This window comes from Danio rerio, chromosome 10, assembly GCF_049306965.1.
Source record: "Danio rerio strain Tuebingen ecotype United States chromosome 10, GRCz12tu, whole genome shotgun sequence".
NCBI classification, from domain to species: Eukaryota; Metazoa; Chordata; class Actinopteri; order Cypriniformes; family Danionidae; genus Danio; species Danio rerio.
Window position 1 is genome coordinate 17957031 of NC_133185.1, and position 15090 is coordinate 17972120.

Genomic DNA, 15090 nt, shown 5'->3' on the forward strand with positions numbered 1-15090 from the left:
CCTGTCTGAGAAGAGAATGATGGGGTGAATATGTTTAACTGAGATCATCATTCCTATTATAACATAACCTTTTTTGGTTGTTTTATTGCTAAGATACACAAAAAAGCGAACTAAAATTAAAATTCAATTGTATGTTGTAAATTAATCTGATTTTCAAAAATGTAAATACTGCCCCTTTTACGGACAGAGAACAATGCAGTACACATCAGCAAGACATCAAATCAAGGCAAAAACAGGCGCATGCAGCTTGACTCAGCATTGTACTCCATTAATCAGCATTGAACTCCATTCTGTTATAAATGGGATTGTTTTTGTTTTTACAATTATAAATTTATTCTAAAAATACTGCATTGGATCATATAAAGCAATGATTTCTAGTCATTTTAAAATTGTTAATTACCCAACTTTAATGCAAAACAGTTTGGTATATTTACCTTCTGCCCACAGCCCTCAATCAAGTTTGGGTTTCAGCCTTTTATAAGAAAAAGTTTGGGCACCCTTGATTTAAGCTATTTAAAATATAATAATCTGCATAAGAGGCTGTTGAACTGACTCTACAAAACAACTACTCATTCCACACACTCTTAAACAATTATAGGATGAGGTCACACCAGTGTGTTTCATGCCAAACTATAAATAATTAAAGGCTGAAGTCACTCAGTCACACAGATTAGTAAACTGATACAAATATGTAATGCCGGCAGAATGTGAAACAGGGCCAGTTGAGGCTGGTGGGATTTCTGAACTTAGTGGGATGGGTGGGGTCTTGTCCACATGAAGAAGTTCCCCCCAGGGAGTCCCAGAAACTTAAATAAATACGCAATCAGTGATTTCAGAACGGAGTCTGACATTTGTTTCAAATTAGGTCCAGTTTTGTGTTCCTCCCTCTGTAGGCATTGTTGATATAGGGAGTAACACTTGAGCAAACACACTTGTGCGTGACAAGAACTGACAGGTGTTTTTGCTGGGAGAGTTAAAGGGAAAATCAGTCTATCTAGGATTTCCCAATAACATCATTTTTTGGTAACACTTTACAATAACAGCACATAAATAATGACGTGTTAATATGTAAACTAAACATTACTTCATTATGAATTAATGATGAGTTAAGGTGCACACTAATCATGAACTGACTTTACCTACACTATGATTCACAACAGTTTATGTGTCAATAATGGCTGCCTTATTTACTTGTTAATACGTGTTGTTATTTAATGTATCAATTAACATTTAAGTTTAAGCTAAATGTAACCAATATGAACTCATGAGCTGTTAATGTATAGTTATATCATGACTACTTGAAGAGTCACATGATCATTAACTCATCCTTAAATACTCATGAACTCCTGTGTTTAAACTGTTGATTTTGATTTTGAATGTAAACGCTCTAGACAGACGTGCAAGGAGTTTGTGAGTAGTTAAGAATGGGTTAATGATCATGTGTGCCTCCAAGTAAAGTCATGAAATAATTATGCATTAACATATCATGAGTTTGTGATAGTTAAAATAAGCATAAACTAACATTCATTATTAAACAATCATGTACTAACAAGCAGTGGTGTAAAGTAACCAATTACAAATACTCAAATTACTGTAACTGAGAAGTTTTTCTCAGGAATTGTAATTTACTAAGTAGTTTTAAAAAATGTGTACTTTTACTTTTCCTTGAGTACATTTTTAGTGCTGTATCTGTACTTTTACTCTACTACTTTCCTTCAACCTGAAGTCACTACTTTCTTTTTTCTTGTCTATGTGGATTAGAAAAATCAGTCCTGTAATTCCTGTTCAATTAGATCGCACACAGAAGGTAAATTGCATCATAATGAACTACTTTAATACACGTGCACTTTACATTGCAGCAAACTGTTTGGAAGCATTAAAAGTGTCCAAAAATATGTTCAAAATCTTATCACGCATTGACCCAGAGACTGTTTAGATCAGGGATGCCCAAACACAGTTCTGGAGGGCCGATGTCCAGCAGATTTTAGCTCCAACTTGCCTCAACACAACTGCACGGATATTTCTAGAAACCCTAGTACACTGAAAAAAAATGTTGTCTGCAACATAAATGTTGTTATTTGTGTTGAATTTAAGCAAACAAATTAAATTTAGTAATGTTCAACTTAATTTGTTTGTTTACATCCAGCCCAATCAAATTGTTTACAACCACTTAAAATATTTTAGTAAATTTAAGGAATCATCTTTGAATATTTTTTTTTCAGTGTATGAGATTGATTAACCCATGTGTGTCTAATTGAGATTGGAACTAAACTTTGCAGGACACCGGCCCTCCAGGACCGAGTGTGGTCCCCCCTGGTTTAGATCCATGTCACTGATGAGAAGATGATGGATATTTACTGTATGATGACCGAAATGGCCTTTAACACCCAGCAGGCACAAGACGTCAGCATGCCGTCAGATTGAAATTGTACTCTAATGTCGTGGAGACGCTACATTTTGTTTGGAAATGAAAATCGGGTTTACATCAGAACTCAACGTCAGCCCGATGTCAACGTCCAACCTAAAACCAACCAAACATCAACGTCTAATGATGTTACAGCTTGACGTTACCACTATGACATCTTTTAGATGTTGGATTTTGGTTGCCATACCTGATGAATAAATGTCAGTATTTGACATCAATAGGATGTTGGTTTAAGATGTTGGCTCGACATTGGATTTTGATAACTTTTTAACAACCTATATTCAACCAAATAGACATTGATTTTGCTGTGAAAATACATAAAACATCTTTTGAAATGTTCCATTTTGTGATGTCAAGAACCATTGGACATGCAAAATCCAGTAAACACTGTAAAAAACAAATGTAAATCTAGGAGACCTTGCTTTAAAAACAACTGTTAAAAAAGTGTCAGGGTATTTTTCATGTCAAATACTTAGAAAATACAATTCTGAGTGACAGAAATGCTTCAGTTATTTAGCTCTACTGGACATAAAAAAATCTTTTCCAAGCATCATTCTGAATATTAGACCTGTGTGTGGGAAACTGATCATATTTTCATATTGTTTAACAGTGCCACCTGCTGCATACTTAATATCACATACAGAATAAATAGTTGACTCCACCTACAGTAGAAGAGATGAGTGTCTCCTTGATCCATCAAACATTTATCTGAGGAGATGCGTGTTCCCAAAGGGTCTCGATGGCATGCTGCTTTCTGACATCAACCAATTATTTATAGGCTTTCCTAGAATAGCACACATGAATAAGAGCATGAAATGTATTGTGACATACTGTTATATAATTTTTAAAAATGATTTAAGTATATGTATATAAATCATATGAAATAAAATGTCAATTTTAATTACTTAGTTTTTGTGTTCACAATTGGCAGGTTTGGATAAATTAAAATAACATTTAAACTCTTAGAATAATAATAATAATAATAATAATAATTCCTTACATTTATATAGAGCTTTTCTGAGCACTCAAAGCACTTTACACAATGGTGGGGGATCTCCTTATTCACCACCAGTGTGCAGCATCCACCTGAATGACGCGACGGCAGCCATTTTGCACCAGACCGCACACCACACACCAGCTGATTGGTGGAGAGGAGACAGAGATGAGACCAATTGGAATATAGGGATGGTTAGGAGGCCATGATGGACAGAGGCAGAGGGCAGATTTGGCCAGGATGACGGGGTTTATACCCTACTCTTTTTCAAAGGACATCCTGGGATTTTTAACGACCACAGAGAGTCGGGACCTCGGTTTAACGTCTCATCCGAAAGATGGCGTTCACTGAGCAGTATAGCGTCCCCGTCACTACTGGGGCATTTGGACCCACACAGACCGCAGGTTGGGCACCCCCTGCTGGCCCTACTAACACCGCTTCCGGCAGCAACCTAGCTTTCCCATGTGGTCTCCCATCCAGGTACTGACTGGGCGCAGCCCTGCTTAGCTTCAGTGGGCGATCATGTGAGAGTTGCAGAGAGCTAGCTGCCGGCTATGGAGTGGTGTACACCAAACACCTGTACTGAGATTGTTGGTGTGGAAAAAAATGGATCTCACTTTTAACCAAACTCTGGAGTGGTTAAACTGGAAAGTGACACATTTAATTTGCCAGTATAAAATGGTATGAATGCTGACATCTGAACCTTGATTTACACTAAACAATATTTACACTCGGATCAGTGGTGGGGTTCAGTTGAAACATCGCTAAACAATTCATTCCAGTAAATGTACACCAGAAAAAGTGTACCAAGACTGAGACAATGCTTCCCTCTTAACTCTGGTGCGGTATGATTGGAGACGTTCACACTTGGTTCTTTTGGTTCACACAAACAAGACTATGATACACTTAGTGCTGGATCACTGAGCATATACACTTACTTTGGAGAAGTGTAGGTATAGGGAAAAAGTTACTTTAAAAAAGTAATATATTACAATCTTAAAACCAGCTGAGATGGGGGAAACAACAAAAATAACTTAACACATTACTTTCCATAAAAGTAACATATTTATTTATTTATTTATTTATTTTAAAAGAAACTTTATCAATAGAACCCTAAATGGCCTGTGATGTGCACCAGGGTTCAGACTGCAGAGTTCATACTTTTTTCTAGAAAACTACTCTGTTAGACTTTGCCGCAATTTTACAGCTATTGCCCTTTCAGCTGTAACCAATCGCTGACAAAATAGCCAATTTAGCTTATTCTATTCACCTATACCCAGCCAGGACTTCAACCAGTGATCTTCTTGCTGTGAGGTGACACTTAACCACAGTGTTGCCCTAAACCAAAGTTCTGTCACAAAATTAAACTACATCATGTAAAGACTTTTTTTTTCTTGGTTTTGAGTGTTTAGATTTGGCATGAAAAGCAATGGTGTAACTATACAAACCACTCACTTTACCTTGGCTTAGTCTCAGTTTTTCCAAGAGTTGCCACTAGCCATGGGACGATAACCGTTTTCAAGGTATATCAGGGTTTAAAAAAAGGTCAAGATTTTAAAACAGTCAATTTTCTGCAATACCGTTATTTTCTGCAATACCGTTACTGATGTGCAAGATTTTTTCCATTTAGGATTTTTCTTTTGTTTTTAAGGACAACAGTATCTCCAGCAGAAGAGATATCTAAAGATGTCATTTTAAATTGCAAAACAAATCTGTTTTTGAAACAAATGAAGTTTAACATGTTTACTCTTCCAAAATATTTTAAATGTTTCTCAAAATAAAATATATTGTGTTCAAAAGGGGAAAAGGTTTTGGTTTTTAATCCAGACATTTCAAAAGAATATATTTTAGAACAGTAGTCACAATACCGTGAGATTTTTTTCCAAGGTTATCATACTGTCAGAATCTTAAACCGGCCCATGCCTAGTCGCCACAGCGGAATGAACTGCCAGTTATCATATGTTTTAAGCGGCGGATGCCCTTCCAGAATTGCATATTTAAATGTTAGATTAGTAAGATTTCACTGTGGGCGTGGCTGCTCTGCATATAGTGTGGCATGAAATAAATATAAAGCAAAATTCGGGCGATGAAGTGTAGCGCCCTCACCGCCTGATGAGGGACAATAATGTTAATAAAAACACAGGAAACACGGAGCTGCTGCTGCTTCACGTCAGAGTCTGTGTATTGTTTTTTTAAATGAATGCACTTAAAAGTATACTTTCACATTGTACAACAACATATGTAAACATCTTCACAGATATTATATATATACACATATCACAAAATAATCACATACATATTCCCTGCACATTACTGTTATAAATTACTATAAAGTAATTATATGATTCTTCCTAAATAAACTATTCACAGTTTAATTATTCTATAACACACACACATAAAGGCTTATAAACGACCTACACATCTATCATCTATCTCTCTTTATATATACATTGTAACCAACTATGGGAAATAATAGCACTTTGTGACTTTATAATTACTTTTTAAACAATATTCCCTTTGTTAGTTATTATGTTGATACATATAATATACATTTACTTGACCGTTTCTACAGTTGGCATTTAAATCATCATATCATCATGTTACCGTTGGAATTACAGTGCAGAGCGTATATATATACAGTTAATACGAACTCATATATATTAATATGCACTATCAGGTTAATTTAATAGATGACACTTGTTGCTTTTATATCTCTAACATATACTCAACACATTTTGATAACGATTTCAATATTTCATACCTGATGAGGGACAATAATGTTAATAAAAACACAGGAAACACGGAGCTGCTGCTGCTTCACGTCAGAGTCTGTGTATTGTTTGAGCAGCAAGCCCCTCCCCCTCATTAAGTATGAAGTAGAAGTAGCCAATCGGAAACATGTAAATCATAGCATCACATTACATTAATTTAAAATATTTATTTTCTATTCTCTACTTAATAAAATGAAAGTGTACAGACTAGAAAGACAAATTAACTTTGATTTTTAATTTCTAATAATTCGTAACCACTTCACTCTCCCCATCAAAATAAATGTCGTCCCGACATTACTTTCCTGTTTATCTCCCACGAAAACGGAATAATTTCTTGTCATCATGTGATATTAATGTCTAGTGGTTGTATGTCTCATTACTTGTGTGCTCTGCATATTATGAATAGGGGTACGAGTTGAGACTACCTAGTCTGTTTCTTCTTCTAATCCCACTTTTCCTCCACAAACTCTATCTTTCAATATATGTATGAATATACTGGCTCATATTGCTGCACAAGGTAAGTCCACGGAGTTACATTCTGCATTTTATATGGCATGGGATGAAACGCTGTGGTGTTAGTATGTCCAACATTATAACAGGCTGGAGTGCCCAAATAGTCATAGGTAAATGTTCTTGGTTGTCTCCTTTCCCTTTGAGGCCACCTGGTTTCTTGTTCTGCCTCTGTGCTACTTTCACTCAAAGTAGTATATTCTTCTTGCATGTTCTCAGGTGCCTCTTCAGGTTGTTCTTCCTCTAACACATCAACTTCTTGTTGAGACATATCCTCAAGGTCCATTGAAACATTTGTTATCTGATCCTGTTCTGTCCGTTCACTGATTTGCTCTTTTTCTTTTTCAGGTTCACCAGACAAGTCACAAGGTAAGTGTTCATTTACTAACTTTCTGTTTCCCCCTTTAGGTAATTCTGACTGAGCTTCAGATACATTCTGCTCTCTGAGTTCAACAATCTCTTGCCCAAGGCTCTGAGGCTGGATTTCAGGTAAGTAATAGTAATAAGGACAATCTTCATCCTCATCCTCTTTTGGCTCGTTCCTTTTTACTGGTTTTAGATTTTTTGATGGTCCTTTTGATTTTGCTTTCTTTCCAGGTTCAATCTCCAGTGGTAAGCAATCACAGGGCATCAATAAATTTCGGTGAAGAACACGTGATCTTCCTTTACCCTGCTCAGGTCTCACTTCATAAATTGGGCATTCTTCCCCTAACCGTCGAACAACTGTGTGTATCAGATCCTCCCAGTGGCTTCGTAATTTCCCTGTGCCTCCCCTAGGTGTAAGATTTCTCACCAACACACGATCTCCTGGGTGCAACACTGAGCTCCTGACCTTTCCATCATAGTTCTTTTTATTTCTCTCTGAAACCTTTTTGCTGTTCTCTTTTGCAATCTCATATGCTTCCTGCATTCTTTGACTCCATTTTGTTACATATTCCTTGTGGTCCTCAGTCCCTCCCTCTGGCATTAATCCAAAAAGCAAGTCTACAGGTAATCTTGGCGAACGCCCAAACAGAAGATAAAATGGTGAAAATCCAGTTACCTCACATCGTGTACTGTTGTAGGCAAAAGTAAGTTTGTCTAACGATTCCTTCCAGTTGGACTTTTGTGTTTCTGTTAAAGTCTTTAACATCTGGAGCAATGTCCGATTGAAACGTTCCACTTGCCCATTTCCTTGTGGGTGGTATGGTGTTGTTCGTGATCCTGCAATTCCACAATTTTTCTTTAATTGAGAAAGTAACTGGTTTTCAAACTCAGCTCCCTGGTCATGATGAATCCTTTCAGGGAATCCGAATTTCAGTGCGTAATCATTGAAAATCCTTTCAGCAACAGTTTTTGCAGATTTCGATGTAGTGGCGTAAGCTTGAGCAAACCTTGTGAAGTGATCCATTATAACCAAGACATATTCATACCCTCCTTTGCTTTTGTCAAGGTGCAAAAAGTCTATGGAAACGAGTTCAAATGGGTGAGTGGTGACAATATTCATGAGTGGTGCTCTTGTTTCTTTACTTGGCTTCTTCTGTTTCAAACAATTACAACAATTGGTCACAAAATGTTCAATCTCGCTCTGCATTTTTGGCCAGAAGAACCTGTCAGTAATGAGGGACATGGTCCTTTCCACTCCCTGATGACCCATTTTACTATGCAACTCTTGCAAGACACAATATTTGTATTTTTCTGGCAACACAAGCTGAGTTCGGGTAGCTGTCTTTCTGCGAAGAATTTCATCCTCTCCGTAAGTAAGTTTGTCCCATTGGCGTAGCAAACTTTTACTTTGTATACTAAATGTTTTCAGCTGGTGTCTAGAAGGTTTTTCGCCAATCAACTTGCATTGTAATACTGGCCCAATATGGGCATCTTCCCTTTGTGCTTGTCGTATTTCATCAGTTGAATATCTTTCGCTTGACTCCACAGACTCTGCTGGGTTTTTAAGTGAGGTCATGGCTGTCCATGACGTTGTACAATCCTGCATTTCTATTGCCTGCACAGTTGCTTCAACACAATCAGATGTAAGTTCCTCTGTACACTGCTCCATTATAGTGTCAATGTCTAGTGGCATACGGGATAAACTGTCTGCATCTATGTTTTCTTTTCCAGGACGGTATTTTATTGTGAAATGGAAGTCTGCGAGCTCTGCAACCCATCTACATCCTGTTGCATTTAACTTTGCACTGGTCAAGACATAAGTGAGAGGATTGTTGTCACTGTACACTGTAAATGTGGGCGCATAGTACAAATAATCCTTAAACTTTTCGCTGACAGCCCACTTTAGGGCCAGAAAATGTTACAAACCCCCTGATGTTAGTCTAGGGTGTGGAGGTTTGACATTTATTTAATTAAAATATATTTATATAAACAGTGAATGAGTGGAAAGACAACCAAAGTAATGCCAAAAAATGTGTGCTTTTATTTACAATCCCAAAGTGAACAACAACAACGAATTAATCAAAAATAAAGAAAAAGTAAGTAAAGCAAAAATATACTATTTACAGTATGTACAACACTGAAACAAATAAAGACGGGAAAACAAGAGAGCTGGCAGAAGGGACGCGGGCGGCGCTAAAGAAATGAAAAGAACAAAACCCAAACTAAATCTAACTTCCCAGAAGCATCTAGCTAACTAACTATGTGAAAACAGTATAATTAACACACGAAGATCTTCCGAGTCCTAACTATCTACTCTATCTATCTATTCAAAAAGTACAAGGAGTGGCGCTCGCCCCTAACCTAGTGTACTAGACAGCAGAGTAGTCCTGAGTGTTGCGAAATGTATGTCACGTGACCTTCTTACCTGTCCGCTTCGTCCAAGCCTCGTAAACAACGATAAACTAAGAACAATGTACGAATAACGGACGGATAACGTGCACACAGAAACAAGCAACAACAAAACACAGTTAGACGGGGTAATTTCTAAACGCACGCGGTAAATACAAACAAGCGACGAAACAGCGAAAGAGACAAATGCAAGCAAGAGAGCAAGAAAACAAGAAAGAGCGAGTGGTCTGGCGCGCGCTTTTAAGACGGGTGGTCTTTGCTCATTGGATGTGACGTAAGAGTGACGTAACCGGGGAGGAATGACTGACAGCTGAATGGACCAATGAACAGAACCTGAGAATACATGAGAGCAGATACGGGAGAACAGAGCGAGAGAGAGAGAGGGAGGGAAAAAACACAAAGAAAACAGAGCACAAAAAACACAAATACATAACACTCCCACCCATGAGAACAAACATATAATATTGTTTGTTAAAAAAAAAATTGTGAAATAGAAAGAAAAAAAACTCGCAAAACAAACCATGCGGTTTAATTACGACCACTACACACACCTGGAAAGAGCATCGGCCACTATATTGTCGGTGCCTTTCTTGTGACGGATTTCCAGGTTGTAATTCTGTACAATCAAAGCCCAGCGCATGAGGCGCTGATTTTGATTGTACATTCGGGAGAGAAAAACTAACGGATTGTGATCGGTGTAAACCATGATTGGAAACGAACTGGAACCAAGGTAAACTTCAAAGTATTGTAATGCCAATAGTAATGCAAGGGCTTCTTTTTCGATAGTGGAGTAATTAATTTGGTGTTTGTTGAATTTTCTGGAAAAATAACAGACTGGGTGCTCGATACTATCACGGTCCTCCTGGATGAGTACCGCGCCAGCACCTAAAGCACTCGCGTCTACTTCCAGTTTAAAAGGAGTGGTGAAATCTGGGGCCGCGAGGACAGGAGCGCAGCAGAGCAAAGCTTTTATGCTCTCAAAAGCATGCTGACACTCAGCTGACCAAACAAATTGCTGAGAAGGACTAAGTAAATTCGTTAGGGGTGAAACCACACTGGAAAAGTTTCGGCAGAAACTCCGATAGTACCCCGACACACCCAAAAACCGGCGCAACTCTCGCCTGGTTTTAGGTACGGGAAATTCGGCTATGGCGGAGACTTTCACAGCGACTGGCCGAACTTGACCTTGACCAACTTCCTTACCAAGGTATGTGACGGTCGCCCTAGCAAATTCACATTTTGCCAAATTTAATGTTAATGTGGCGTTGGACAGTTTTTCAAAAACAGTGTGCAGCAAAGAAATGTGTTCAGACCATTCAGATGCATAAACCACTAAATCATCCAAATATGCGTTACAATTTGGAACGCCGAATAAAACCGTATTAATTAATCTTTGAAATGTGGCAGGTGCGTTTCGCAATCCGAAGGCCATAACTGAATATTGCATGAAATGATCTGGTGTAACGAAGGCTGAGATAGCAGAAGCTTGCGGAGTTAACTTGATTTGCCAGTAGCCCTTTAACAAATCAAGTTTAGTGACAAAACTAGCTGAACCAAGGTTGTCAATACAATCTTCCATACGGGGTAAAGGGTAGCAATCTGGGACAGTGACAGCATTAACCTTACGGTAATCTGTGCAGAATCTAAATGTTCCGTCTGGTTTGGGTACCAGAACGCACGGTGAACTCCATGGACTGCAACTCGGAACTGCAAGACCATTTTCCATCAAATATTCAACCTCCTTCCTCATAATAGCACGCTTGTGTGCGTTCACACGGTAAGGATGTTGCTTTATTGGGGAAGAATTTTGAATATTGATGTCATGTTTAATTACGGATGTTTGCGTTGGAGTGTCACTGAAAAGATTTGGGAATTTCTGAATTAAATGAATGATATCTCGCCTTTGTGAATCTGATAAATACGTGAGATGTGAATTCAGATTTTTCAGCATCTCTGAATTAGTTAAACGAGCGCACTGCTGAGGAGCATTGCGTAACACCAGGCCATCATCATCAACTTCAGAATGCGTAACATCGCTCACAACTGCAACAGCAGGAAGAACAGGTGTGGTGATCTGAGTTTTCTCTTTAACATGGTACGTTTTTAACATGTTAACATGACATACGCGCGATTTGCGTTTTCTGTCAGGTGTTTCAATTACGTAATCTGTCTCGCTTAACTTTTTCTGCACCACATAGGGTCCAGAAAAGCGGGCAGAGAGAGCAGAACCAGGCATTGGCAACAGTACGAGCACCTGATCGCCGGGCTGAAAGGAGCGCGCGACCGCTCGGGTGTCATACTGACGCTTCATGACATTTTGCGCAGCTTTAAGTGATTCTTTTGCCAATTTACAAGCATCATGTAAACGTTCTCTGAAACGGCTTACATAACTAAGAACATTCATTTTTGGACTTTCCTTAATTTCCAAAATGTTCTCTTTCAGAAGTTTAAGAGGAGTTCGCAAATCGTGACCGAATACAAGCTGAGCGGGGCTAAACCCGAGAGACTCTTGAATAGTTTCTCTCACCGCTAATAGTACCAATGGAACGCCCTCATCCCAGTCTTTGCAGGTATCCGCACAGTATTTCTTTAACATAGACTTGAGCGTCTGGTGAAATCGCTCGAGAGCACCTTGACTTTGTGGGTGATAAGCACTTGATACTCGGTGGGTGATAGACAATGATTTTAGAACTTGAGCAAACATTTTTGACATAAAATTTGATCCTTGGTCAGTTTGTATGATTTTTGGTAAGCCGAATGTGGAGAAAAATTTAATCAATGATTTGATTATAAGAGGAGCTGTAATTCTGCGGAGCGGTATTGCCTCGGGAAATCGAGTAGCAGTACACATTATTGTTAGTAAAAACTGATTACCTGTTTTGGTTTTAGGTAATGGACCCACACAATCAATAATTACATGTTCAAATGGCTCTCCTATGACTGGGATGGGAAAGAGAGGAGCAGGTGGAATTACCTGGTTTGGCTTCCCCATGCATTGGCACGTATGGCAGGTGCGACAAAACTGCACGACGTCCTTCTTTAAACAAGGCCAAAAGAAATGTTTAAGTATCCGATTGTATGTTTTCGTGATACCTAAATGACCTGACATCACATGATCGTGTGCTAGACATAATACATGTTGGCGGTAAGCGGAGGGAACGACAATTTGATAGACATTATTCCAATCAGCATCAGTCTCAATATTAGAGCACCACTTGCGCATCAACAAGCCATTTTCAACGAAATACGCAATTTGCTTTTTATCAATCTGATCTGAATCAACAACGGAGTCGAAGCACTTTACCAAAGAATCATCATCTTTCTGCGCAGCAATAATCTGCTGACGAGTAACGGGCAAACTCAGAGCATCACCATCAAAATTAAAATATTCTGATTTTTCCTGTTGTTTCTGTGTAGCTTTTTTGTCTGGAGGAGAAACTACATTCTCAGAAAATACTGGCGCAATAAAAGAGTTTGATAAATCAACTGAATCATCTTTCCGTGACATGGCGCGCGTCATTACGCACGCTGGGAAAGTATCTGGGTGATTTACTGATAATTCGTCTGGACAATAGGTAAGATTGGGGTGATCAGTAACTTCTAAAATAGGCATTACTTTACCACCGGCCAAATCATTACCTAGAATAAATGAAACTCCTTTAACAGGAAGAGAAGGACGAATGCCGACTGACACAAACCCAGTGAACAAATCGCACTGTAAATGAACGCGATATAGTGGCACATTTACAAAACCCATCTCAATGCCTTGGACTAAAATATTAGATCCACAAGATGAGTGTTCAGGCAGAGATAATGCATTTTCTACCATGAACGAGTGAGAAGCGCCTGTATCACGCAGCAGTACAATCTCACACTGATCTTCAGGGTTGCCAGATAATGAAATTAGACCCCTGAGCAAGAACGGTGTGTAGCTCGGATCAGTGCTCTCATCATTGCTGTTGGTTGTAATAGATTTTGCAAAACCAACACTTTTAGATGGCTGTGGCGGATTTTTTCGCTTCAGCGTGGAACATTCAGATAATTTGTGCCCTTTCTTGTGGCAGTAGTAACACTCTATTGCCTCTTTAGGTCGGGAAGTAGCAGTCGGAATACGTGGAAAATTCACAGACTGAACAGTGGGATTTTTATCCGATCGGACTGGATAGAACACATTTTTGTGCGTAAGCACAAACTCATCTGCCAACACAGCTGCCTGTGACAACGACACAACTTTTTGTTCGTTAAGGTATATCACCACCCGTTCAGGCAATCTATCTTTAAATTCTTCAAGCAAAATTAATTCTCTTAACGAATTAAAGTCAGTTGCCTTACTTGCATTACACCATTTATCAAAAAGAACGCCTTTTTCTCGCGCGTACTCAACAAAAGTCTGGCTAGAAAGCTTTTTGTGATTCCTAAATTTCTGTCTGTATGCTTCAGGTACGAGTTCATAAGCACGGAGGATTGCTGATTTAGCAGTATCATAATTAAGGCTGTCCTCTAAGGACAGTGTAGCAAAAACCTCCTGTGCCTTTCCAACCAATTTGCACTGGAGAAGAAGGGACCATGAATCTTTAGGCCAGCGAAAAGAAGCCGCTATGCGCTCGAAAGCGCTAAAATATGTATCGACTTCGGATTCCCTAAATATTGGTACGAGAGATACATATTTGCTTATATCGAAGGTGGTTGAGGTTGGATCGCCCACCGGAGCAACAGAGGTCTCAGCACGGGTGGACTGCGCAGCCACTTTAGGAGGAGTTTTTAAAGCCTCCAACTCCAGCTGACGCAGCTTCACCTCTTTTTCGGCCGTAACTTCAAGCCTGCGGATTTCGAGTCTCAGTTCCATCTCAGCCTGACGCGCTTGTGCCCTTTCCTGTGCCTCAAACTGTAAACGGGCCAGGCGGACTTTTAAACGTCCATCCTCTTTAGACCCAGAATAAACGGGGGAAAACGGATCGAAAGGTGACAGTGTTGGCTTGCCTTCAGTGAGCGCAGCCGCAGCACCGCTTTCATTTCGCCCTTCATCCGGCTCATCTGCACTTGAGCTTTGCGCGCCAGCACCAAGAAACTCGGTTTCTTCCTCTTCCACAACAGGCATTATGAGAACCTTTAATTCAACCAACCTTTCGTATAAGGCACTCTTAATATTTTTCTTAAGAGCTTGTTTTACCACTGAAATTTTGAAATGGTCCGCTATCTGTAATAAATCATCTTTTCTACAGCGGTCGAATTGTTCTATTGTCGGATTATCAATAAATGTCTGTAAATCAAACAATGCCATCCTGTTTATTTACTTATACCAGAAACAACACAGAGAGAAATGTGTGTGTGTGTGCGCGTGTTTACCTGAGCAGCGCGTTCCGCGGGTCGGGCCTACAGTACACCTTCGTAAATTAGCAGGTTGCTTTCACACTCAAACTATAAATACAAACAATTTTAATTGTTTAAAAATGGGTTAAATGATCCCGGACGAGCCCCCAAAAATGTTACAAACCCCCTGATGTTAGTCTAGGGTGTGGAGGTTTGACATTTATTTAATTAAAATATATTTATATAAACAGTGAATGAGTGGAAAGACAACCAAAGTAATGCCAAAAAATGTGTGCTTTTATTTA

The 15090-nt window shown here is 39.1% G+C and overlaps 1 protein-coding gene and 1 long non-coding RNA gene across 19 annotated transcripts in view; one reads left to right on the forward strand and one right to left on the reverse strand.

Moving 5' to 3' along the window:
- Nucleotides 1–15090, reverse strand: part of mamdc2b (MAM domain containing 2b) — a 54203-nt gene that overhangs the window by 27768 nt on the left and 11345 nt on the right. For 7 of the 18 annotated variants that reach the window (XM_073914517.1, XM_073914502.1, XM_073914523.1 and 4 more), the window contains exons 1-2: nucleotides 6181–6261; nucleotides 3092–3209 (exon numbers count right to left, since the gene is read on the reverse strand). The gene's annotated coding sequence lies outside the window, so the exon portion shown is untranslated. Of the gene's footprint in view, nucleotides 1–434; nucleotides 585–3091; nucleotides 3210–3425; nucleotides 3564–5528; nucleotides 5611–6180; nucleotides 6262–12449; nucleotides 12489–15090 lie in introns of those variants that run through there. The other 11 variants (XM_017358018.4, XM_073914522.1, XM_073914521.1 and 8 more) reach the window with 8 other exon arrangements.
- LOC141376325 (uncharacterized) lies at nucleotides 11114–14744 on the forward strand. Its single transcript, XR_012386180.1, has 7 exons — nucleotides 11114–11252; nucleotides 11415–11539; nucleotides 11674–11806; nucleotides 11919–12045; nucleotides 12365–12486; nucleotides 13565–13721; nucleotides 13916–14744. It is a non-coding gene; the product is annotated as an uncharacterized lncRNA (long non-coding RNA).